At 42.3% G+C, this 27,242-nt stretch overlaps 1 protein-coding gene and 1 long non-coding RNA gene across 7 annotated transcripts in view; one reads left to right on the top strand and one right to left on the bottom strand.

The window, feature by feature from the left end:
• The window catches only part of CSMD3 (CUB and Sushi multiple domains 3), a 1,342,864-nt gene that overhangs the window by 939,902 nt on the left and 375,720 nt on the right, over positions 1–27,242 (top strand). The gene's annotated exons all lie outside the window — the stretch shown is intronic.
• The window catches only part of LOC130274363 (uncharacterized), a 48,800-nt gene continuing 36,505 nt past the window's right edge, over positions 14,948–27,242 (bottom strand). Inside the window, exon 4 of the long non-coding RNA XR_008844339.1 lies at positions 14,948–14,987. This is a non-coding gene — a long non-coding RNA (uncharacterized LOC130274363). The remainder of the gene's footprint in view (positions 14,988–27,242) is intronic.

The raw sequence follows: 27,242 nt of genomic DNA, 5'->3' as shown, positions 1-27,242 counted from the left end.
GAGCTGTGTACTATGGCTTCTCATGCAGAATTCACGGAGGGGGGAGATGAGGGGCGTGGCTTATTCCTGTCATGCAGACAGAGAGAAAAAAAAAGCTCTGACGTCTTGTCCACAAGAGAATCAGAAGAAAATCCTCTGAACTACAGTACTTCCTGCCCAAAAAACAGGTAAGCATATAACACATATATATAACATATAACACATGTATATTGCAAATAAACAAAACTTACAAAGAAGATGCCATATAGTCAAAAAAATTAACCACCGGAGTACCCCTTTAACCTATAACACTAGGAATAGAAAGAACCACAACCGGTATGAAGGCCATTGTAGGTGGATGATAATAATAACAACTGTAAAGCGGTCTTGAAAACCATACTGTTAGGGGTATCTTCTTTTTTTTTTGGTTGTATTTGTATTTTTGTTTGCCTTCATCAAAGGATATATAATATAGTTATATAAGTATATAATATATACTTATTTTTACGTGCTCACAATAATAGACAAATACCGTAATCAGTATAGACAAATAGTTTGCCTTTTTATAGATGTGAATATGTCAATTTTTTTTTTCTCAGCAACATTTTTATGTAATAAATGGGAAAACTTTTTTTTTACTTTTTAATATTTTTTCATTCATTTTTTTTTATTAAACTCTGACAGTGTCTAATAAGAATACTCATTATCATTAGTTCAAAGGTCTCATGAGTATCTAACAGCATCCTGCATAGAGGAGATCTTTACTGAAGAGGGAGGGGGGGGGGGTTTGGGTGACAGAGAAAGCCCCATCCCTCTGTCTAAAGGTGGCCATCCACTCTCAATAACTGTTGGCTATTTGTCCATAGGTTCACAATTACCCTACGTGAACATATGGACCAGCCGAATGTTCATGTGTTGTCTATAAGGAAGGAAGGGGTAAGCCTTAGCCAGACAGCTATGGTGCTGACTTATCCAGCCCAGAACAAAAGGGTTGAGAGGAAAAATCTTCAAGATGCCCAATCCTTCTTTACACTGACCTTGTCTGTCAGAGGAGAGTTGGGAGACATTTTACCATACACAATTGGAAGAATTTGCCACCTTTGCTGGCTTTAGTTGGCTTGAGTATAAGGTGCATTGGCAGCTTTACAGCATAGGTACAGTTGCTCTTGACCTTGACATCTAAGTAGCTAACGGCCATGATCAGAGTAATTTCCAACCTTGGCCATTGTAGCAGAGAATATGCTGTATGTTACATCTGATACTCCCTGTTTATGGGGCAAACTTATCTCCTATACCAGCTCTATGCAGTCCGCTGCTAATTTCAGAAGAAGAAATATAGATTTTCCAGAACTTTTATATTCATGGTTTGTCCTTAGAATAGGTAATAAATATTTCATTGGTGGTGGTTCAACTGTCAGCAGTCAGATGAATAAGACTAAACTTTGGCACATGGCACAGGCAGAAGAGTGTTACAACCATACCTTAGTAAAGAGTTGAGAGGTTAAAGCCCCATGGTGCCTTCATGCAGCTGATTGATGGGGAAGTTGGGCCTTTGATCAAATATTGATGTCCAGGTCATCAAATTCCTGGTGAAATCCTTTAAATCAGGCCCAGGGGAGGGAGGTAAAAAGCGAGCTTTTAGCATTAATTAAAATCAAATGAAAAGAATAAATATATCCCGTATTTTTATTACCTAAAGTTGCATACATTACTTCTTCAAGTGATGTGGACATTCCTCTTAAAATTGTATAGTTTGGAATCCCAGAATTATTCACAAGAGCAATATAAAAAAACATAAGTGACACCACATTCTACTCCTCTGTAAATATTAGATGAACATTGTGTAGAGTAACTTAAAACAGAGACTTTAAAAGCCTCAAAAAATCCCCGGAAAGTCTCTTGGGCTTAGGCTTTGAATTATGGATACCTCCGGGAAACTGAACAAGGACAGTCACATTTTTCCAAGGAAGTAGATCAATATTTATTTGTGGCGGTGGTAGTTCTGAGAGGCGTTTGATGCATCCGTAAGTTGAAACTCAGCACACCTCTACAAACACACTTTAGAGAGAATCAGCCTACAAGTGACAAAACAATACAGTACAATTCATGTATATTTAAATATATTGGCCTAGATTTTTCGATAGGTGTCAGGATTTAACGCTCATATAATTCACTGACTCATGCGAAACAAAGGTAATCCTCAGCACCCTAATAGCAAAAATACAGTAACTTATAAAATATTTATCCATTAATTTAAAGCAATTGAGTTAAAATTGACAGGTGGTAGGGGGACATGTCAAAGCAAACTGCTAAAACATAGCCATAAGATATTTCTATATGAAATATAAATATAGCATATATTACTGGGACCCTTTATAAAACAAGGGAGCTCTTGAAGGTGAATCCTAGCACCTACAAAAAAAATAAAAAATAAAAATAAAGTTAAAGGCTGTAGTTCTTTCCATCACAACAACCAGAGGAGCTCATTGCATATAAATGGATCATTAAGTTTTGACAACAGCTGTAAAATCCCTATGTGGTGAGCTCCCCCAAGAGGAAGTTCATGAATACAGAATTATATACTGTTACATTAAAGACACAATGCAGCATTTTAAGGAAAGTTGTTCCAGAGTTGTTGTTTTATGGATATTTTAAAGATGCCATCCACCATAAGGTGACGTTAGTGTTTACCTGCCAGACACAGCTGTTTTCTTTTTGTGAAATGGCTTTTTCCCATTGGAGTTCCCTCCCTCCAACTGCAAGTCCCATGATTCCTTGTGAGTGAGTTCCCTTTTCCCTCCCACTCTTCAGGCACCCTACCTTTTGCACCTGAGCTACAATTCCTTGCAGCCCTGTGGATACTTATCTCCCTCCAACCCAGCTCTCCACACATTGAAGCAGACAGGCTACTTTCAACACCTGACAGTGATGTAATGTCTTGGGCCGCACTGCAACATGGGAAAACCTTGAGACAACACTCATTTTGTATACGGATTAAAAATAAACATCGGGGCAAAGATCACATAAGAATTGCAAGACCAGCCATCAAACACAGGCACAGACACTATATTATGAAATACACTAACTCTACAGCCCCTGTAGCATAGTCAAATAAACAAAATTAATTAAGGAAACCTAATGTAACAGAATGTGTAGAGAGAAAGTCTTTCGATGTTGGTGCCACCAACAGGTGCTGCATGAATATCATAAGTCATCTGCTGTCACTCTTTGACTATTTTCACTTTATCCGTTGAACTTGTCTGGCGTAGACTGTCTCCATTTCCAGGCACATTGCCACGTATGATAGCAGAGGGAAACATAATAGGAAGAAGGAACTGACCAAGCACTTTTTGCTGGCACTTCATTGTGTGATAATAGGACAGCTGGTTAAACCCAACAGAGAAAATGATTGTTAGGGCTTCTCGTATAGTTATACAGCGCACACATGTCCCACTTGCATGATAAATAATTTCATATTCATGTCATATTTCCAGTAAGTGCATTAAAAGGGTTAACTTTTTTAATGCTAAAAATGTAAACTAAAAAGTGTAAGATACCTTGTTTTCTGTGTTGTTACTGCGCTGCTCTACCCAGTCTTACCTGTTTATAAATATGTATGACATTTCCTTTAATCTCAATACTTCTGTACTGCAGTGTATTGTACCAAATAGTGTTCCTATTAACCCCTTAACAATGGACGTAAATATACGTCATGGTGAGGTGGTATGCACCATGATGAACATTTCCACTCCACCATGACCACGAGCACCAGACCGATGCTCGCATCCTGCACGGCAGGTCCCGGCTGCTATAAGCAGCCAGGGACCCACCGGTAATGGCGGACGTCCGTGATCGTGCGGATGTCTGCATTAACCCCTCAGATGCTGTGGTACTTTAAATGGATGATCGGATCGCCCGCAACGCTACCGCGGGGATCCGATCATCCAGCATGGCTAACAGAGGTCCCCTCACCTGTCTCCGGCCGTCTCCTGAGGTCTGCTCTGGTCTGAGATCGAACAGACCAGAGCAGAAGATAGTCGATAATACTGAAAACTTTAAAAAAAGTAAAAAAAAAAAGTTGAAAAGAATTGAAAATCCCCTCCCCAATAAAAATGTAAATCATCTGTTTTCCCATTTTACCCCCAAAAAGCGTAAAAAAAAGTAATAAACAAACATATTTAATTTCACCGCGTGCGAAAAAGTCGGAACTATGAAAATATATTGTTAATTATCCTGTAAAAAAAGTTCAAAATTGCTGATTTTTTTTCACATTTTATGAAAAAAATTATAAAAAGAATTATGAAAAATTTATAAAAAGTTAAATATAAGCAAAAGTAGTACCAATTAAAACTACAGATCACAACGCAAAAAATGAGCCCTCATACTGCCCCGTACACGGATAAAGGAAAACGTTACAGGTGGTCAAAATTGGGCAATTTCAAACATACTGTCACGATGCCGGCTGGCAGGTAGTGGACCCTCTGTGCCAGAGAGGGATTGGCGTGGACCGTGCTAGTGGACCGGTTCTAAGCCACTACTGGTTTTCACCAGAGCCCGCCGCAAAGCGGGATGGTCTTGCTGCGGCGGTAGTGACCAGGTCGTATCCACTAGCAACGGCTCACCTCTCTGGCTGCTGAAGATAGGCGCGGTACAAGGGAGTAGGCAGAAGCAAGGTCGGACGTAGCAGAAGGTCGGGGCAGGCAGCAAGGATCGTAGTCAGGGGCAACGGCAGAAGGTCTGGAAACACTGGCAAGGGACACACAAGGAACGCTTTCACTGGCACTAAGGCAACAAGATCCGGCAAGGGAGTGCAAGGGAAGTGAGGTAATATAGGGAGTGCACAGGTGATAACACTAATTGGAACCACTGCGCCAATCAGCGGCGCAGTGGCCCTTTAAATCGCAGAGACCCGGCGCGCGCGCGCCCTAGGGAGCGGGGCCGCGCGCGCCGGGACAGAACAGACGGGGAGCGAGTCAGGTAGGAGAGCCGGGGTGCGCATCGCGAGCGGGCGCTACCCGCATCGCGAATCGCATCCCGGCTAGCAGCAGGATCGCAGCGCCCCGGGTCAGAGGACGTGACCGGGGCGCTGCAGCGGAGGAGGTGAAGCGAGCGCTCCGGGGAGGAGCGGGAACCCGGAGCGCTCGGCGTAACAGTACCCCCCCCCTTGGGTCTCCCCCTCTTCTTGGAGCCTGAGAACCTGAGGAGCAGACTTTTGTCAAGGATGTTGTCCTCAGGTTCCCAGGATCTCTCTTCAGGACCACAACCCTCCCAGTCTACCAAAAAAAAATTTTTTCCTCTGACCTTTTTGGTAGCCAAAATCTCCTTGACCGAGAAGACGTCCGAGGAGCCGGAAACAGGAGTGGGAGGAACAGATTTGGGAGAAAAACGGTTGAGGATGAGTGGTTTGAGAAGAGAGACGTGAAAGGCATTAGGGATACGAAGAGAAGGAGGAAGAAGAAGTTTATAAGAGACAGGATTAATTTGACACAGAATTTTGAAAGGACCAAGATAGCGTGGTCCCAACTTGTAGCTAGGGACACGGAAGCGGACATATTTAGCGGAGAGCCATACCTTGTCTCCAGGGGAAAAAACGGGGGGAGCTCTTCTTTTCTTATCCGCGAACCTCTTCATGCGTGAAGAAGCCTGTAAGAGAGAATTTTGGGTCTCTCTCCATATAATGGAAAGGTCACGAGAAATTTCATCCACAGCGGGCAGACCAGAGGGCAAGGGGGTAGGGAGGGGGGGAAGAGGGTGACGGCCGTACACCACGAAAAATGGGGATTTGGAGGAAGATTCAGAGACCCTGAAGTTATACGAGAATTCGGCCCATGGAAGGAGATCTGCCCAGTCATCCTGGCGGGAGGAAACAAAATGTCGCAAATAATCACCCAGGATCTGGTTAATTCTTTCTACTTGTCCATTGGACTGGGGATGATATGCAGAGGAAAAATTTAATTTAATCTTGAGTTGTTTACAGAGAGCTCTCCAGAATTTAGACACGAATTGGACCCCTCTATCCGAGACAATCTGCGTAGGCAACCCGTGAAGGCGAAAAATGTGTACAAAAAATTGTTTAGCCAACTGAGGCGCAGAAGGAAGACCAGGAAGAGGAATGAAATGTGCCATTTTGGAGAATCGATCAACGACCACCCAAATAACGGTGTTGCCACGGGAAGGGGGTAAATCAGTAATAAAATCCATACCAATCAGAGACCAAGGCTGTTCGGGGACAGGCAGAGGATGAAGAAAACCAGCGGGCTTCTGGCGAGGAGTCTTATCCCGGGCACAGATAGTGCAGGCTCGCACAAAGTCCCCAACATCCGTCTCCAGAGTCGGCCACCAATAGAAGCGGGAGATGAGTTGCACAGATTTCTTGATGCCCGCATGACCTGCGAGATGGGAGGAGTGACCCCATTTGAGGATTCCGAGGCGTTGGCGTGGAGAAACAAAGGTCTTTCCTGGAGGAGTCTGTCTGATGGAGGCAGGAGAAGTGGAGATCAGGCAGTCAGGTGGAATGATGTGTTGCGGAGGGAGATCAACTTCTGAGGCATCCGAGGAACGAGAGAGAGCATCGGCTCTAATGTTCTTATCGGCAGGACGAAAGTGAATCTCAAAATTAAATCGGGCAAAGAACAGAGACCACCGGGCCTGGCGAGGATTCAGCCGTTGGGCCGACTGGAGATAGGAGAGGTTCTTGTGGTCGGTGTAGATAATAACAGGAAATCTTGATCCCTCCAGCAGATGCCTCCATTCCTCAAGTGCTAATTTAATGGCTAGAAGCTCTCGATCCCCGATGGAGTAGTTCCTCTCCGCTGGAGAGAAGGTCCTAGAGAAAAAACCACAAGTGACAGCATGCCCGGAAGGATTTTTTTGTAGAAGAACAGCTCCAGCTCCTACTGAGGAGGCATCAACCTCCAATAGGAAGGGTTTGGAAGGGTCAGGTCTGGAGAGCACGGGAGCCGAAGAAAAGGCGGACTTGAGTTGTTTAAAGGAGTCTTCTGCTTGAGGAGGCCAGGACTTGGGATCAGCATTTTTCTTGGTTAAAGCCACGATAGGAGCCACAATGGTAGAAAAATGTGGAATAAATTGCCTGTAATAATTGGCGAACCCCAAAAAGCGTTGGATAGCACGGAGTCCGGAGGGGCGTGGCCAATTTAAGACGGCAGAGAGTTTGTCTGGATCCATCTGTAGTCCCTGGCCAGAGACCAAATATCCTAGAAAAGGAAGAGATTGGCATTCAAACAGACATTTCTCAATTTTGGCATAGAGTTGGTTGTCACGAAGTCTCTGAAGAACCATACGGACATGCCGGCGGTGTTCCTCTAGATTGGCAGAAAAAATTAGGATATCGTCCAGATATACCACAACACAGGAGTATAATAGATCACGAAAAATTTCATTGACAAAGTCTTGGAAGACGGCAGGGGCATTGCACAGTCCAAAGGGCATGACCAGATACTCAAAGTGTCCATCTCTGGTGTTAAATGCCGTTTTCCACTCGTCCCCCTCTCTGATGCGGATGAGGTTATAGGCGCCTCTTAAGTCCAATTTAGTGAAGATGTGGGCACCTTGGAGGCGATCAAAGAGTTCAGAGATGAGGGGTAAGGGGTAGCGGTTCTTAACCGTGATTTTATTAAGACCGCGGTAGTCAATGCAAGGACGTAGGGAGCCATCTTTTTTGGAGACAAAGAAAAATCCGGCTCCGGCAGGAGAGGAGGATTTACGGATAAAGCCCCTTTTTAGATTCTCCTGGACGTATTCGGACATGGCAAGAGTCTCTGGAGCAGAGAGAGGATAAATTCTGCCCCGGGGTGGAGTAGTACCCGGGAGGAGGTCGATAGGGCAATCATAAGGCCTGTGAGGAGGTAGAGTCTCAGCTTGTTTTTTGCAGAAAACATCCGCGAAGTCCATATAGGCCTTGGGGAGACCGGTTACAGGAGGAACCACAGAGTTACGGCAAGGGTTACTGGGAACCGGTTTTAGACAGTTCTTGGAACAAGAGGACCCCCAACTCTTGATCTCCCCAGTGGACCAATCCAGGGTTGGGGAATGAAGTTGAAGCCAGGGAAGTCCAAGGAGAATCTCCGAGGTGCAATTGGGGAGGACCAAAAGTTCAATCCTCTCATGATGAGATCCGATGCTCATAAGAAGGGGCTCCGTGCGGAAACGTATGGTACAGTCCAATCTTTCATTATTTACACAATTGATGTAGAGGGGTCTGGCGAGACTGGTCACTGGGATGTTGAACCTGTTGACGAGAGAGGCCAAAATAAAATTTCCTGCAGAACCAGAGTCCAAGAAGGCCACTGTAGAGAAGGAGAAGGCAGAAGCAGACATCCGCACAGGCACAGTAAGACGTGGGGAAGCAGAGTAGACATCAAGGACTGTCTCACCTTTGTGCGGAGTCAGCGTACGTCTTTCCAGGCGGGGAGGACGGATAGGACAATCCCTCAGGAAGTGTTCGGTACTAGCACAGTACAGGCAGAGGTTCTCCATACGGCGTCGTGTCCTCTCTTGAGGTGTCAGGCGAGATCGGTCGACCTGCATAGCCTCCACGGCGGGAGGCACAGGAACAGATTGCAGGGGACCAGGGGAGAGAGGAGCCGAGGAGACGAAACGCCTCGTGCGAACAGAGTCCATATCTTGGCGGAGTTCCTGACGCCTTTCAGAAAAACGCATGTCAATGCGAGTGGCTAGGTGAATAAGTTCATGTAGATTAGCAGGAATTTCTCGTGCGGCCAGAACATCTTTAATGTTGCTGGATAGGCCTTTTTTGAAGGTCGCGCAGAGGGCCTCATTATTCCAGGACAATTCTGAAGCAAGTGTACGGAATTGTACGGCATACTCGCCAACGGAAGAATTACCCTGGACCAGGTTCAACAGGGCAGTCTCAGCAGAAGAGGCTCGGGCAGGTTCCTCAAAGACACTTCGGATTTCCGAGAAGAAGGAGTGTACTGAGGCAGTGACGGGGTCATTGCGGTCCCAGAGCGGTGTGGCCCATGACAGGGCTTTTCCGGACAGAAGACTGACTACGAAAGCCACCTTAGACCTTTCAGTGGGAAACAGGTCCGACATCATCTCCAGATGCAGGGAACATTGGGAAAGGAAGCCACGGCAAAACTTAGAGTCCCCATCAAACTTATCCGGCAAGGATAAGCGTATCCCAGGAGCGGCCACTCGCTGCGGAGGAGGTGCAGGAGCTGGCGGAGGAGATGACTGCTGAAGCTGTGGTAGCAACTGTTGTAGCATAACGGTCAGTTGAGACAGCTGTTGGCCTTGTTGCGCAATCTGTTGTGACTGCTGGGCGACCACCGTGGTGAGGTCAGCGACAACTGGCAGAGGAACTTCAGCGGGATCCATGGCCGGATCTACTGTCACGATGCCGGCTGGCAGGTAGTGGACCCTCTGTGCCAGAGAGGGATTGGCGTGGACCGTGCTAGTGGACCGGTTCTAAGCCACTACTGGTTTTCACCAGAGCCCGCCGCAAAGCGGGATGGTCTTGCTGCGGCGGTAGTGACCAGGTCGTATCCACTAGCAACGGCTCACCTCTCTGGCTGCTGAAGATAGGCGCGGTACAAGGGAGTAGGCAGAAGCAAGGTCGGACGTAGCAGAAGGTCGGGGCAGGCAGCAAGGATCGTAGTCAGGGGCAACGGCAGAAGGTCTGGAAACACTGGCAAGGGACACACAAGGAACGCTTTCACTGGCACTAAGGCAACAAGATCCGGCAAGGGAGTGCAAGGGAAGTGAGGTAATATAGGGAGTGCACAGGTGATAACACTAATTGGAACCACTGCGCCAATCAGCGGCGCAGTGGCCCTTTAAATCGCAGAGACCCGGCGCGCGCGCGCCCTAGGGAGCGGGGCCGCGCGCGCCGGGACAGAACAGACGGGGAGCGAGTCAGGTAGGAGAGCCGGGGTGCGCATCGCGAGCGGGCGCTACCCGCATCGCGAATCGCATCCCGGCTAGCAGCAGGATCGCAGCGCCCCGGGTCAGAGGACGTGACCGGGGCGCTGCAGCGGAGGAGGTGAAGCGAGCGCTCCGGGGAGGAGCGGGAACCCGGAGCGCTCGGCGTAACACATACTAATTTTGTTAAAATAGTTTGAGATTTTGTTAAAGTGATTCAATTATTAAAGGCATATAACATGTGTATCATTTCACTCATATTGACCCATAGAAAAAAGAAAACATGTCATTTTCACCATAAAGTGTACCGCGTGAAAACAAAACCTTCCAAAATTTGCTAAATTGCGGTTTTCTTTTACATTTTCCCACAGAAATAATATTTTTTTGGTTGTGCCGTACATTTTATGGTAAAATAAGTGATGTCATTACAAACTAAAATTGGTGACGTAAAAAACAAGCCCTCATATGGGTCCGTGGACGGAAATATAAAAGAGCTATGATTTTTAGAAAGCAAGGAGGAAAAAACGAATATGCAAAAATAAAATTGGCCTGGTCCCTAAGGGCTTAAAGGGGTATTCCGAAAACAAAAAACACAAATATAAAATAAATTGGTACTAGAAAGTTATACAGGTTTTTAACCCCTTAACAATGTCCTGCGCTGACTCCCGCAATATAGCGCGGGGTCACGAAAACATATGTGGTATCGCCGTATGTGTACCGTAAATGTCCAAACTATACAAAATATATTGGTAATTAAACCGCACAGTCAATGGGGTACACGTATAAAAATTCCAAAGTCCAAAATAGCATATCAAAAAGTCCATTCAAAACAAAAATTGTACCGATGAAAACTTCAGATCACAGCACAAAATATTTGCCATCATACATCCCCATGTGCAGAAAAAAAAAAGTTATAGGGGCAGAAGGGGTCATTTTTAAACGTATTAATTTTCTGCATGTAGTTAGGATTTTTTCCAGATGTAAGACAAAATCAAACCTATATAAGTTGGATATCATTTTATATATGAACCTACAGAATAAAGAGAAGGTGTCATTTTTATCGAAAAATGCACTGCTTAGAAACGGAATCCCCCAAAAGTTGTTGTTTTTGTATTTTTTTTGCAATTTTGTCGCACAATGAATTTTTTTTTCGGTTTTGACGTAGATTTTTGGGTAAAATGACTGATGTCATTATAAAGAAGAATTGGTGGCACAAAAAATAAGCCATCATATGCATTTATAGGTGGAAAATTGAAAGGGTTATGATTTTTAAAAAGTAAGGAGGAAAAAACAAAAATGCCAAAAACTGAAACGCTGAGTCCTTAAAGGGTTAAATTACTTATATAAATATAAGTAATAAATATCTTAAAGGGGTATTGCAGGATTTTTTTTTTATTTGACTATTCTACAGGTGCAGTAAAGTTAGTGTAGTTCATAATATAGTGTCTGTACCTGTGTGTGACGGTTTTCTCACAAATCTTCTGTGATTTTCACCCCAATATTTATTTTTATCAGCATACAAATTGACTGTTGTTTCAGATTTTTCCCACGTTGCAATGTGGCCGAGACCTGACTCACTAGTCAGCTGATGACAGGGAGCCTGTCTGCTTCAATGGGTGGAGCGATCGCTTGGTGGGAGAGAGATCAAACTGTAACTAATGCAACAGCTGTAGGCACCCTGATTGAAAACCACAGGTCTTTTGAATAGATGCAGCTCACTTTTGTTTCAATGGGTGGGGTGGCTGATGTGTGTGAGGGAGGAAAATGGAATTATGGGATTTGTAGGAAAAAAAGAAAACTGAAATAGGAAATACCAGTTCACAAAAAGATAGCCACAGTGTTTTGGTAATCTAACAACATAGCCCTGTGTCTGGCAGCGCAGATCCTTCCTAAACATGAATTTTTAAAACTGATGTAATTTCCAACCAGATCATTTAAAATGTTTTTCTCAGATATCAGTCCTAGGGACCTTCATTAGGGCCCAAGCTAACATAACAACCCTCAATCACATTTTAGGGGAAATTCAGCTCAATGAAAGAGCCCCTTCTCTCTATGCGGAGGTTACCATTGACAGTGTAATTTAAGTAATTTGAGTTATAACCGATCCTGGTTGCTGTAGCAGAGTGTCAGCTGTAATGTATATTGTAACTTTTAAGTCTGCTCTGTAATTGCAGTTTATTGTGCCTGGTATTATCATATTAAGCCCTGTCTCTTGTAGCGCCTAATAGAAGTACTGAGATGGCATTTTCTGGGGGTCTTTATTAGGGTTTAGGCTTCCACCAACCTATGGCCAACTCTTATTTACATTGTTAAGGGCCATTTAGGAGATAGAATGAGCCCCCTACCTTTGTATAACAGCTTTGATGCTGTGGTTGTTATTGATGGTGGCCTCTTAAACCAAAGGGATTAGCGTTGTAGCCAATCCTGGCTTCAGTGGCACAGTGTTGCCTGTAATAAAGCTTCTGCACCTGCTCTATATGCTCTCTTGCACTTTCCATATGAGTACATGGCAGATGGTGCCAAGGGGCAAGGCTGGGTTCATATTTAGCATTTGATCAATATTTTAAGGCAAAACTAGGAGTAGAACCGACATAGAGAAATCAACAGCCGGGACCGGGAAAGATTTGTAATTTTTTTTCTGTGTCTTGGACTACGCCTGGTCATGGCCAAAAATACTGACCAAAATACAAAGCCAAAATACTGACAAAATACAAATACAAAATACAATACTTAAACAGTTTCGCCATAAGTAGGGGTGCATTCACACCACAATTTGGGCATGCGGCAGCCAGATGCAGTGGAAGAATTTAAAAACCTGCTCCTGCCGTTTCCCTGCCAGAGCCACATCGTACCCCATTCATTTCAATGAGCCAGACAGGGTCAGATAGTGTTTCTGATTGGTCCAGTTTTTGGACTGAATATTTATTTTTTATTTTTTGCCAAACTGAAAACCGGGGTTCTAGCGCGGAAACAAAAACACATACGGTCCAAAAATGGGCCGACCACAATCATTATCTGATTCTGTCCGGCTCATTGAAATAAATAGGGTGAGGCACAGGTTAAGGGGGGATATGGCAGCAGACAGTTTTTAAATTATCCTGCCGTATGCCCAAATTGGGGTGTGAATGCACCCTAACCAAATGTATTGAAGTCACCCCATTAGTGGTACAAGCTATAGTTTATACTGTAGGTGTAAGAAACTTAGAAACCTTGGACTGATTCTGAATGTATAATCATTACATAGTGGGACCCTTGGGCAGATTTGCCTGCACATTGTATCTCTCAAAAACACACTTTGACTGCTACACAGACAATAATATATATATATATATATATATATATATATATATATATATATATAAAGAATAAGTCAGCCAGCACTTTAGTTGATACCAAACTATTATATGGACCTGGCCTACAGGTGCACGCTACTAGGCTAGATATACAGCAACAGAAGGATGCAGCAGCACACTGCCAGCACAAAGATATAGGTGCAACATAAATATGCAGTTAAAACATGGAGAGCTATACAGCTATGGTGTAATAGATGCAAATGTGAAACTATGAAATAGTGAGGCACTTAGCTCGCAAATTTGTCTCCGCCGGCGGTCAATTAGCGTGGACCGTCCCACCGCGATAAGGTGGCCTCCTTGGGACGGACCCTACACTGTGAATATGCCTCTGTGTGAGCAGTTCAGTAAGCATGGCAGGGTCTGGAACATCCAAGACACCTTATATACACACCTGATAGAGGTGGGTGGAGTGCAAGGCCAACATGGAGGTAGCCACTCCCCCGTATGTGCAATGCAGACAAAGAATAAGTCAGCCAGCACTTTAGTTGATACCAAACTATTATATGGACCTGGCCTACAGGTGCACGCTACTAGGCTAGATATACAGCAACAGAAGAATGCAGCAGCACACTGCCAGCACAAAGATATAGGTGATATATATAGTGACACTGTGGCAAGGAAAGGGTGTATCAGAAAAGGGAAGTGTCTTTAAAAAGAAGAGAGCCACCATAGTCTGAGCTGTGAGTGGCCTCAAAGTGTGGTGTGAACAGTGAGTATAAGGTTGCTGGAGGCATAAGTTTAACTGGCTGAGAGAAGCTCACCAGTTGTTAGTCAGGGCATGCTGATCTGTTTAGTTAGTGACCAGACGGTGTAGGGTTTTCTTTGTTCCTGTTTTATGTTTATTTTTCCTGCAACCTATCTAATAAAGCTGGCGAGGAGCCAGACTTGCATAAAGAACTGTTGTTGCAAGTTTATTGAGAGGAAACGTGTCCTGAGCGATCAACTGGGAAGAACCTTTACAATATATATATATATATATATATATATATATATATATATATATATATATATACGGTCCAAAAATAAGCCGATCGGAGTCACTATCTGATGGCTCCTTGAAATGAATAGGGTGAGGCACAGGTCAGACGGGGGTACGGCAACAGCCGTTTTTAAATTCTCCTGCTGGATCCGGCTGCCGTATGTCCAAATTGTGTTGTGCACCTTAACCACATTTATTGTCCCCTATAAGAGGTTCTGAAGTATGTGATATCTTATACTGTAGGTATAAGAAACTTAGAAATCTTGGACTGAATGTGTGATCATTACATAGTGTGACCCTGGTCCAGATTTACCTGCATATTGTATCTCTCAAAAACACACACCAGTGTTTGACTGATACATAGACACTATTTGATATATCATATCTGTCCCATGCCATAGATAGGGTCTTACAGTATGTAGTATTGAGTAGCTGTCAGAAAGCAGCTTTGCAGCCAATGTCAATGGCAGGTCTATCCACTTGGTGATGTTTCTCTGCTGTCATTCTGAATTCACATTTGTTACCATTGCTTCCTTTGCTTTCCTATTGATTTACCAGTAGCTATACACTTATTTTCTGATTTCAGCTCGGTTTGTCGCAGAACTAATTGAGCTATTAAGCAGTTCTCTGGATAGGCCGTAAAATCTCTCACAGGTTTATTATATTATTTATTGCTGCAATAGAAAAGCCCAAGTGGATATTTTATGTCGACTTCAGTATGTAGTAGGTGACTGAACTGTCTAAAAACTGATATTTTGAGCAAAATTTGTTATCTAGGAAAAGAAGAAAATGTGGGGAAATTAGAAATTTTTAAAGGTAAAGGCGAATAATTCATGTATCAGCCCTTCCAATAATTTGATGTAATTGAAATTTTTACAGTTTTGAAGGCTTAAATGTAAACTGTGGCCCCTTAGATGTTGCAAAACTTCAACTCCCAGCATGTTCGGAGTTGAAGTTTTGCGATATGTTGAGGGCCACAGTTTAAGACCACTGCTGTAAACACTGTTTCATAACTTATAATACTATTATTCCACTCACTTTCTGATTTCCCTATGTGAACCCCCATTTATTAACCTCTTAAGGACGCAGCTTATTTTCACCTTAAGGATGCAGCACTTTTTTGCAAATCTGACCACTTTCACTTTATATATTAATAACTCTGGAATGCTTTTACCTTTCATTCTGTTTCTGAGACAGTTTTTTTGTGACATATTCTACTTTAACATAGTGGTAAATTTTCGTCGTTACTTGCATCCTTTCTTGGTGAAGAATCTCAAAATTTTTAACATTTAGCATTTTTTGAACTTTGAAACTCTCTGCTTGTAAGGAAAATGGAAATTCCAAATAAATTATATATTGATTCACAAATATAATATGTCTACTTTATGTTGGCATCATAAAGTTGACATGTTTTTACTTTTTTACGACATTAGAGGGCTTCAAAGAATAGCAGCAATTTTCAAAATTTTCACGAAAAATTCAAAATCTGAATTTATCAGGAACCAGTTAAGTTTGAAGTGGATGACCCCATTTTAGAAACTGCACCCCTCAAAGTATTCAAAATGACATTCAGAAAGTTTGTTACCTTTTAGGTGTTTCATAGGAATAGCAGCAAATTGAAGGAGAAAATTCTAAATCTTCATTATTTACACCCGCATGTTCTTGTAGAGCCATTTTTGGACTTTTTACAATGGGTAAAAGGAGAGAAATGCCCCCCACATTTGCAACCCAATTTCTCTTGAGTAAGGAAGTACCTCATATGTGGATGTAAAGTGTTCTGTGGGCACAGTAGAGGGCTCAGAAGGAAAGGAGTGACAATGGGATTTTGGAGAGTGAATTTTGCTGACATGGTTTTTGGCGGGCATGTCACATTTAGGAAGCCCCTCTGGTGCCTGAACAGCAAAACAAAAAACACATGGCATACTATTTTGGAAACTACACCCCGCAAGGAACGTAACAAGGGGTACAGCACCCCACACCCCACAGGTTGTGACAACTTTTCGTTAAAGTGTACCGTTAGATCCAACAAAAAAACATTTTTTAAATATATAATTCAGTACCTAATCCTGACCATGTACATCAAATTTTTATGTGTCTAGCACCTTTATTTATTTTTTATTACACTTTTAATTTAGATCACTAGTCTGAATTCCTCTCAAAGGGAGGGGGAATGGCCTCAGTGTGCAGCTCTCCGCCCCCTCCCTCAGTATGCTGTCTGCTCACATCTCCCCTAGCATTAGCAAAACTATAACTCCCAGCTTGTCCTCACTGACAGTAGCGGGACACAAGCTGACAGTGGGAGGATTTTTTCTCTAGCTGTGAGCCCTGCGCTCACAGCTGTCAATCAAGGAAGTGGGTCCATGATGCATGAACACGGCAGGACTAGTATGTGTCCAAGCAGGCAGGGGAGCAGTTGTTTGATTGCCTTTTTCAGTATGAAATACTGAAAATTTCTACTGAAAGCAATTGCAAAACCTATTGGTTTTGCATGCTGTACAACATATCAAAAGTTTTTGTATCTGACTGTGCCCACTTAAAGTTGGATGTGTAAATGAAAAAAAATTTCACTAAAATGCTGTTTTTTCCCCCAAATTTTACATTTTTACAAGGGATAATAGTAGAACATGCGCCCCCCCCCCAAAATTTTAACCCCATCTCTTCTGCGTATGGATATACCCCATGTGTTGATGTAAAGTGCACTGAGGGCACACTACAATGCTCAGAAGAGAAGGAGCGCCAATGAGCTTTTGGAGAGAGAATTTGTTTGGAATGGAAGTTGGGAGCCATGTGCATTTACAAAGCCTCCGTGGTGCCAGAAAAGTGGACCCCCTCAACATGCGCCCACATTTTGGAAACTGCACCCATGACATAATTTAATAAGGGGTTCAGTGGACTGTGCAAATGAGAAATTACCTTTTTCATTTTCACAGACCACTGTTCCAAATATCTGTCAGACACCTGTGGGTTGTAAATGCTCACTGCACTGTGAGGGGTGTAATTTCCAAAATGGGGTCACATGTTGGGGGGTTCCATTGTTCTGGCACCATGGGGGCTTTGAAGACACACGTGACCTACAATTCCAGACACATTTTCTCTCCAAAAGCCCAATGGGGCTCCTTCTCTTCTGAGCATTGTAGTTCGCCCGCAGAGCACTTTACATCCACAGTATGTTCTTACTCAGAGGAAATGGGGTTACAAATTTTGGGGGGCTTTTTTCCTATTACCCCTTGTGAAAATGAAGAATTTAGTGAAAACATTTTTTTTTTTCATTTTCCCATCCAACTTTAGTGAACATTTGTCAGACACCTGTGGGGTGTTAAGGCTCACTATACCCCTTGTTATGTTCTGTGATGGGTGTAGTTTCCAAATTGGGGGTCACACGTTATTTTTTTGCGTTTATGTCAGAACTGCTGTAAAATCAGCCATCCCTGTGAAAATCAACAATTTAGGCCTCAAATGTACATAGTGCGCTCTCACTCCTGAGCCTTGTTGTGTGCTGGCAGAGAATTCTACGTCCACGTAATGGGTATTTCTGTACTCAGGAGAAATTGTGTTACAAATTTTGGGGGTCTTTTTTTCCTTTTACCTCTTGTGAAAATGAAAAGTATGGGGCAACACCAGGATGTTAGTGTAAAAAAATTATATTTTTACAGTAACAGGTTGGTGTAGACCTCAACTTTACCTTTTCATAAGGGGTAACAAGGAAAAAAAACACCAAAATTTGTAGCGCAATTGCTCCCGAGTACAGAAATACCCCACATGTGGCCCTAAACTGTTGCCTTGAAATAGGACAGAGCTCCCAAGTGAAAAAGTGTCATGCGCTTTTCAGGCCTAAATTAGGGATTTGCATAGGGGTGGACTCGAAGGCAAGCGTTACAATTGCATCTGGTACCAAAAATATTCTACTCCAGTGATTCCCCAATGGGGTGCCTCCAGCTGTTGCTAAACTCCCAGCATGCCTGGACAGTCAGTCGCTGTCCAGAAATGCTGGGAGTTGTTGTTTTGCAACAGCTGGAGGCTCCGTTTTGGAAACAGTGCCGTACAAGAAGTTTTTCATTTTTATTGGGGGGGGGGGGGGGGTAGTGTACGTGTGTGTATATGTAGTGTTATACCCTTTATTTTGTGTAGTGTAGTGTTTTTAGGGTATATTCGCACTGGCGGGGGTTTATGGTGAGTTTCCCAATAGGAGTTTGAGCAGCGGAGAAAAATTAGCTGCAGCTCAAACTTGAAGCGGGAAACTCACTGTAAACTCCCGCCAGTGTGAATGTACTCTGTACATTCACATGATAGGGCAAACCTCCAGCTGTTGCATAACTACAACTTTCACCATGCACTGACAGAGCGTGCATGCTGGGAGTTGTACTTTTGCAACAGCTGGAGGCACACTGGATGGAAAACCCTGAGTTAGGTTCTGTTACCTAACTCAGTATTTTCCAACCAGTGTGCCTCCAGCTGTTGCAAAACTACAATTCCCAGCATGTACTGATCACCAAAAGGCATGCTGGGATGTGTAGTTATGTAACAGCTGGAGGCACGCAACTATAACTCCCAGCATTCCGAGACAGACATTTTCTGTTTGTGCATGCTGGTAGTTGTAGTTTTGCAAGATTTAGACGGCCACTGTTTAGAGACCACCGCACAGTGATCTCCAAACTATGGCCCTCCAGATGTTGCAAAACTACAAATCCCAGCATGCCCAGACAGCAAACTGCTGTGTGGGCATGCTGGGAGTTGTAGTTTTGCAAGATCTAAAGGACCACCGTTTGGAAACCACTGAACAGTGATTTCCAAACTGTAGTTTTGCAACATCTGAAGGGCTACAGCTTAGAGACCACTGAAAACTGTAGTCCTCCAGATGTTGCTAGGAGACAACTCACCTGGCAGTAGCAGAATCGCTGCCGCAGCCGCCGCACACAGAAGACCAACAGCCGCCGACGCACAGAGGAGGATCGCCGCTGGTAAAAGACCTCCGGCGCCGGTCCCAGCACAGTTCCCTCGCTCTGCCCAGATTACCGTGGATGGGCAGAGCAGGGGAACCAAACTTTAACCCCCCCTCCCCGCCCCCGATCTGCTATTGGTCAGTTGCTTCTGACCGACCAATGGCAGGGATAGGAGGGGTGGCACCCCTCCAACCTCACTCCTATCCCTTCAGGGGGATCGGGTGTGTCTTGGACAGCTCTGTTCCCCCCTTATTTTCCGGGTCAACGGAGACCAATATGACCTGGAATTGGCAAAAACTGCCAGTCTGAATTGACTGGCAATTTCCGGCAATTGCCGACATGGGGGGGGGGGTCTCAGGACCCCCTTCGGCGATGTGCCGGGATGCCTGCTGAATGACTTCAGCAGGCATCCCGATTAGTTCCCTGACCGGCTAGCGACGTGGACCAAGATTCACACTGGCGTACCTGTATGCCCCAGGTCCTTAAGGACTCAGGATGCAGGGCGTATGCCCTGGATCCTGAAGAGGTTAAAAGGGAATTTATCACTTAGATTATTTGTATTGCCTTCTTTTATTTCTTATTAAGTTTCTATTTTCTGATTTTAATTTATTTTGTATTTTTATAAATAATATTATCTTGCCTGAGCTGTTATGTAATAGCATTTAGAGATATGCTTTCATCCAGAGCCAGAATGGGACCCAAAATAGGCCCGGGCATTTTAGATGAAGCAGCCTATTTCGGTCATGGGTGTGGCTATGTGAAGGTGGAGGGGAGGGGTCAACTGTCAATTATAGTTGAGTATTATAGGGTACATAATGGGGGGGGGAATAAACATAGAAATATTAATATAGCTAAGACAATTTCCCATGATAAGCACATGTCCCAGTAAATAACCCTGGTATACGGTGCTGGAGGAAATATTATCACTATACTTATTACCAACATTCAGTTACTTACCAAATCCTGTATACTGAAACCAATATTACCAATAATACCAGTTTACAAGGAGGAATATTATCATCATTCACATTACTGTCGTACTGTTACTGACCAAATCCTGTATACTGAAACCAATATTACCAATAATACCAGTTTACAAGGAGGAATATTATCATCATTCACATTACTGTCGTACTGTTACTGACCAAATCCTGTATACTGAGACCAAAATTACCAATAATACCAGTATACAAGGAGGAATATTATCATCAAACATATTAATACCATATTGTTACTGACAAAATCCTGTATACTCAGACCAATGTTACCAATAATTCCAGTACACAAGGAGGAATATTATCACCATACATATTACTATCATACTGTTACTGACCAAATCTTGTATACTGAGACTAATATTATCAATAACACCAGTATACAAGGAGCAATATTATCTCCATTCATATTACCATCAAACTGTTACTGATAAAATCCTGTATACTGAGACCAATATTATCAATAATACCTATACAAGGAGGAGTATTCCCCATACTTTAACCCAGAAACAGCACAATCTTACTCTCCTATTGTGTGTGGCGTTCCAACTCAGTTCAATCTAAGTAAATGTAACGTGTTGTAATACCATACATATCCTGAAGACATGGTGTGGCACTGTTTTTTTAAACAAAGCAGCTACTGCATCTTTCTTTTTTTTCAGTTTGTATTTTCTGAAACTGGTTTGACTGCACAGACCTTGGCATTTATTTTTAGATATTTCATAAAATATTTACACCTCATCACCACAAAAAGGTAAAACACAGTTCAGATGAATGCAAAAAAAAAAAAAAAAAACGTATAGAACTTCGTCAAGGCTATGTATAAAATGAAAAAATGGCATGTTTCTAGGTGTTTTTCATGTTTTTTTTAGTGCATTTTTAATTTGCCAAAAAATTGTAGTGGGATGTTGCATTTAAGTCTATAGGCATAAATGAGAGAAATTAAAGTAATACATAAAAAGGCAGTACAACATGACACTAAATAACTGCACCAAAAATGCATCCAAAATGGTATAGTGCAGTTTAAAATGGAAAAGAAAATGGAATAAAACATTCCATTCTATGGAGTAAAACATTCCATTCTATGGAACAAAACATTGCTGGTTATCCATCAGTAGATCATTGTGTTGTCCGTAGGGATCAGACCCCCAGGACCCCCAAGAAAAAAAAAGAAAAAAAAAACACTCACACACACTTTCTGAAAAGAATAAAATAATTATTTTGCTCTTTATATTCTCCTGGTAGCAAAATTTATTATCTGTAGAGACCTCAAGGCATTTGTAATACCCCACAAATCACTCTGGAATGATCCATATAAATGCTCGGTGATAAATTACACTAGAGGAATAGAATGGATAAAGTACAAAGCTGGTCTCTGCATAGAATTGCTCAGGACACAGAAGAGCAATGGTTGGGATTTATTTAAACTGTTTGTGACAATAATAGTGTGGGCATCAATTCATTCTTAGAACAATGCAAATGATGTAATTTACGATGTAAACAACTTGCCCAGTATTACAAAAAAAATAATATTCAATACTGTTTCTAAGACGGCGTGAAAATTGTGAATGGTTTATTACAGATATAATTACTAGTGTACCAGCTATCCTCCTGGGACAAAAAGCAACATAACACCACAAAATATTGTCACAAAAACATATGCACATTTTGGTAATATTTTTTTTCAAAATTAGGAACATTTATTCTTTACCCACCAAAAAATAAAGCTCTAACGTCTTGGCCACTAGATGTCCTTCTCCTCTGCATTGTGCTGTTGACTGCCTGTTGTTAGGCTCTGTCTGTCTCTAGTAACAGACAGACAAGGATAGAACACAGAAAGTGGAGGTGGGACTTCTGGGCTGTGTACCTGCAATATTTAAGCATGTCTCCATCCTTCAGAGGATCCTTACTGTACCTAAATGTTAAATCAAGGTGTCACGTTGGGCAGGGATTGAGTGAAGCCCTAATCATGTCCACACCCTCTGTCCCTGCCTACTTGCATACCCATCCTAAACAACAGGTCCACAACCACGAGGATGTTCCCTACCTATTGGGGACAGACAGAGTCAAAATAATAAACTGCAAAACAGTAGGAGTCAGGGAACAGCTGGAGCCACACAAACTAACATAGATACACTAAGACAAACACACAGTCAAAACAAAGTCAGTCTTGGCCAAAGTCGGTAACAGGAAATAGCGAAGTAACAATGCAAATACCAGGAGAGATGTCAAGAACCAATCCAAAGATCAGAGTACCAAAATATACAATAGAAATAAAGGAGTGCTAGCTTCAGTCAACAAGTAACTTTCACAAGCAAAGCACAAGAGAAAGTGACTTCCTTTAATATGAATGTGTAGGTAAAAGGAGAATCCGGAATGAAAGAAGAAACCAGAGTACAGATAGACTGTGAAGAATTCTCAATCACACCCAAGCAGTTCAGGGCATTGTCCCAGTACATAACATAAACAACAGTGCTATGCAGAATTAACCATACGGGTGCAGATAGAACCAGTCATTGCACAAGGCTTTCCTCTTATCCCAGCAGCAGCAAGTTAGAGATAAAGAGATATAAAAACAGCTAAGTGAGTTGGTGTTCAAAAAGAACTAAAACAACATTTCATATTCATATTATTTTTTTTTTATTTGTCCTAAATGAATCATCTTGAAACCTTATCTAATTTGAATTAGTATTTTTTAATTTTATTAATGTATCTTTTCTTAAACTACCTATATGTATTAAATAAATGTCTCCAAAAACTGTCAATGTGAAGAGGATCTACCCATTTTATTGTGTTTTAAGGCAATACAGTGCTCTAAATGACAACTGAGGGAAAACACGTATCCAGCTCAGGGTCAACATGTCACATTTGGGTATCTCTCTGTGGGTCAAGGCTCTGACACAGTGATGGGCTCCAAAGTTCCAGAAGTTGACTTGGGACCCAACAACTTGCCACTATGGTCTTTTTCTTTTAGGTTAATGTCAACATGACCCATCTTTCTGTGTTGACAAAGGGGACTTCTGCAATCTTCCATCCCCATCTAAAATGATCACACATGATTGACCTAACAAGTGTTCATGTTTATGGGGAGAACATTAGAAATATTTGTCAGCAGAAGAGTTCACATCCTTTGTACACTGCTCGCTTTTGGCTCAGGTTTCACAATGACAGTGCAAAAAACATAATGAAATCATAATCATGTCGCGTCGTCAAACTTCCTCATCATGGAACAAAAAGTTGCATACAATCTTGTGAAATTTTCTGAGGTGGTCAGATGTTTTTTCACTGACCATAAAATTATTAACTCAAATTTCCGGTCACTTACTGGTCATGTGATTTCCTGGGTCACCCTATCCTAAGGCAAATGTTCTGTAGATGGAATGGTGGTCGTGGTTCCCTACAGGATCAGCCATACTTACCCATTTGTGACAGTATACTGTCAATGTGCATGAGCATTGAATAAAGTGGCAGTGTAAGTATCATTACTAACAAACACATCCAATAGCCCTAATGAGCCGAAGGTGGACAATAGGAATAATATTGACAGTGAAGGTGGAAGGGGTTGATGAGTCATTCTGCCGGTACCTTCTTGTAAACAGATAAATATTTTACCACTTACAGCACGGTCATCTATATGTATTCAAAAAATCTCCAGAGACTCCAGAAACAGGCATTTCAGGAAATTGTTTACAGGAATATTGTTATAATACATTTCATATAATGAGATTGTGTTCTATCCCACAATTATTCAGGAACCAGGAGGGTAATGACAACATAAGAAGTTGTTATCGTGTAAGAAGACCAATACTATATATTTACATTGTCAATACTAGATACACTACGGTTGATATTCCAAAATAATTATTTATTTTTCAAGTTTTTTTGTAATTCAAGCATTATACATATTATAAAAATGTTATGAGAAAATGAAGATGTTTCCCTTGTAAGCTCAACATGTTTTTGAGAAAATCCTATTGCACATATTGTAAAAGGGAATGAATGTGTTTTTTCCCTTTTTTTTTTTGTAAACTAACAATATATTATATATCGTCTTAAGTAGGGATACAATGGCACTCACCAAGCTTCAAGTCTTCAAACTTTATTGCAAGAAGGTGCAGTATGAAACTACATCTTGCCTCAGCAATGACATCAATGCGAACAAGTGGGGACAGCTGTTTCCTGCTGCTAGGTACTTCAACAGACCCGTCCTCCACACCTGTGTTCCAGACCTATATGTCCATACAGGCGAGGAGGAAGGGAAGGTTCTGTTGGAGTGCCTAGATGTCACCACTTGTTCACATTCGCGTTGTTGCCGTAAGATGTTGTTTTATAGTGCACCTTCTTGGAATAAAGTTTGCAGACTTGAAGCCCGGTGAGTGCCATTAAATGGGCACTGTCAGATACAAAAACATTTGATATGTTGTAAAGCATGCAAAACCATTAGGTTTTGCAATTGCTTTCATTAGATCATTTTCAGTATTTCATACTGAAAAAGCCAGTCAAACAACTGCCCCCCTGCCTGCTTGGGCACAAACTAGTCCTGCTGTGTCCATGCATCATCACCTATGTCATGGACCCACTTCCTTGATTGACAGCTGTGAGCGCAGGGCTCACAGCTGGAGGAAAAATCCTCCCACTGTCAGCTTGTGTCCCGCTACTGTCAGTGAGGACAAGCTGGGAGGTGTAGTTTTGCTAATGCTAGGGGAGATGTGAGCAGACAGCATACTGAGGGAGGGGGCGGAGGCCTGCACAGTGAGGCCACGCCCCCTCCCTTTGAGAGGAATTCAGACTAGTGAGCTAAAGGAAAAGTGTAATAAAAAAAATAAATAAAGGTGCTAGACAAAAAATAGATGTTCATGGTCAGGATTAGGTATTGAGTGATATATTAAAAAAATATTTTTTGTTGGATCTGACGGGTACGCTTTAATAGTGTTGAGCTCGAATATTGGAAGAGCAAATTTTTATTGCGAATGTCGGCACTTCGCAATTTCGCGAATATTTAGAATATAGAGAAAAATATTCATTATGACGAATATTCTTTTTTTTTTTCACAGTACATATCACTATGATGTGTATTGTGTAACTAAAAAGTGATCCTGCCTCCCTGCTTCCAGCTTGTGGTCCAAAGAAGGGGAATATGCGAAAACTTGCAAATATCGGCACTTCCAGAGGAAACTGATCCTTCCCTTCTTTTAGCTTGTGTGCCAATGAGAAGGATGCAAATACAGTTCGCAGAGGTTAGCAACATCCCTAGCAACCAATAGTAAAGTAATTAGTTGAAAGATACAGTCATGGCCGTAAATGTTTTGCACCCCTAAAATTCTTCAAGAAAATTAAATATTTCTCATGGAAAAGGATTGCAGTAACACGTTTGCTATACATATGTTTATTCCCTTTGTGTGTATTGGAACTAAACCAAAAAAGGAAGGAAAAAAAGCAAATTGCACATGATGTCACCAAACTCCAAAAATGGGCTGGACAAAATGATTGGAAACCTTGCAAAATTGTGGAAAAAATAACATAGTTTCAAGCATATGATGCTCCTTTAAACTTACCTGGGGCAAGAAACAGGTGCGGACAATATAAAAATCACACCTGAAAGCAGATGAAAATGAGAGAAGTTCACTTAATCTTTGCATTGTGTGTCTGTGTGTGCCCCACTAAGCATGGGCAACATAAAGAGAAGAAGAGAAGTGTCTGTGGACTTAAGAATCAAAATTGTGGAAAAATATCAACAATCTCAGGGTTACAAGTAAATCTCCAGAGATCTGGATTTGCCTTTGTCCACAGTGCGCAACATTATCAAGAAATTTGCAACCCATGGCACTGTAGCTAATCCCTGGGCGTGGATGGAAGAGAAAAATTAATGAAAGGTGTCAACGCAGGATAGTCCAGATGGTGGACAAGCAGCCCCAAACAAGTACCAAAGATATTCAAGCTGTCCTGCAGGCTCAGGGAGCATCAGTGTCAGCACAAACTATCCAACGACATTTAAATGAAATGAAACCCTATGGCAGGAGACCCAGGAGGACCCCACTGCTAACACAGAGACATAAAAAAGCAAGACTGCATTTTGCCAAAATGAACTTGAGTGAGCCAAAATCATTCTGGGAAAACGTCTTGTGGACAGATGAGACCAAGATAGAGCTTTTTGGTAAAGCACATCATTCTACTTTTTACTGAAAACGGAATGAGGCCTACAAAGAAAAGAACACAGTACCTACAGTGAAATATGGTGGAGGTTCAATGACGCTTTGGGGTTGTTTTGCTGCCTTTGGCACTGGGTGCCTTGAATGTGTGCAAGGCATCATGAAATCTGATTATTACTAACGGATCTTGGGTCACACGGTACAGCCCAGTGTCAGAAAGCTGGGTTTGCCTCTGAGATCTTGAGTTTTCCAGGATTACAATGACCCTAAACATACGTCAAAAAGTACACAGAAATGGATGTCAACAAAACGCTGGAGAGTTCTGAAGTGGCCAGCAATGAGTCCAGATCTAAATCCCATTGATCAACTGTGGAGAGATCTTAAAATTGCTGTTGGGAAAAGGCACCCTTCCAATAAGAGAGACCTGGAGCAGTTTTCAAAGGAAGAGTGGTCCAACATTCCGGCTGAGAGGTGTAAGAAGCTTATTGATGGTTATAGGAAATGACTGATTTCAGTTGTTTTTTCCAAAGGGTGTGCAACCAAATATTAAGTTAAGGGTGCCAATAATTTTGTCCAGCCCATTTTTGGAGTTTGGTGTGACAGTATGTCCAGTTTGCTTTTGTTCCTCTCTTTTTTGGTTCAGTTACAATACACACAAAGCAAATAAACATGTGTATAGCAAAACATGTTAATGCAATCCTTTTCTTTGCCAAGGTCATTGAGAAAGCAGTAATACACCTCGAAACGTGTCTGATTGACAAAGTGGATAAAAGAACCTTTGGAATCTATACAAGCCTTTCTGAAGTTATTATTCCAAGCAGCTTGCGCCACCAGCCTGGAGATTTTTTTTTCTCTTCTCCTACCACTTTGGATCCTTTTCTGTGAGAAATGCTTAATTTTTGTGAAAAATTTCAGGGCTGCCAACATTTACGGCCATGATTGTA

The sequence above is a fragment of the Hyla sarda genome, chromosome 5, assembly GCF_029499605.1.
Source record: "Hyla sarda isolate aHylSar1 chromosome 5, aHylSar1.hap1, whole genome shotgun sequence".
Classification (NCBI taxonomy): domain Eukaryota; kingdom Metazoa; phylum Chordata; class Amphibia; order Anura; family Hylidae; genus Hyla; species Hyla sarda.
This window is presented reverse-complemented; position numbering and strand designations above follow the sequence as displayed.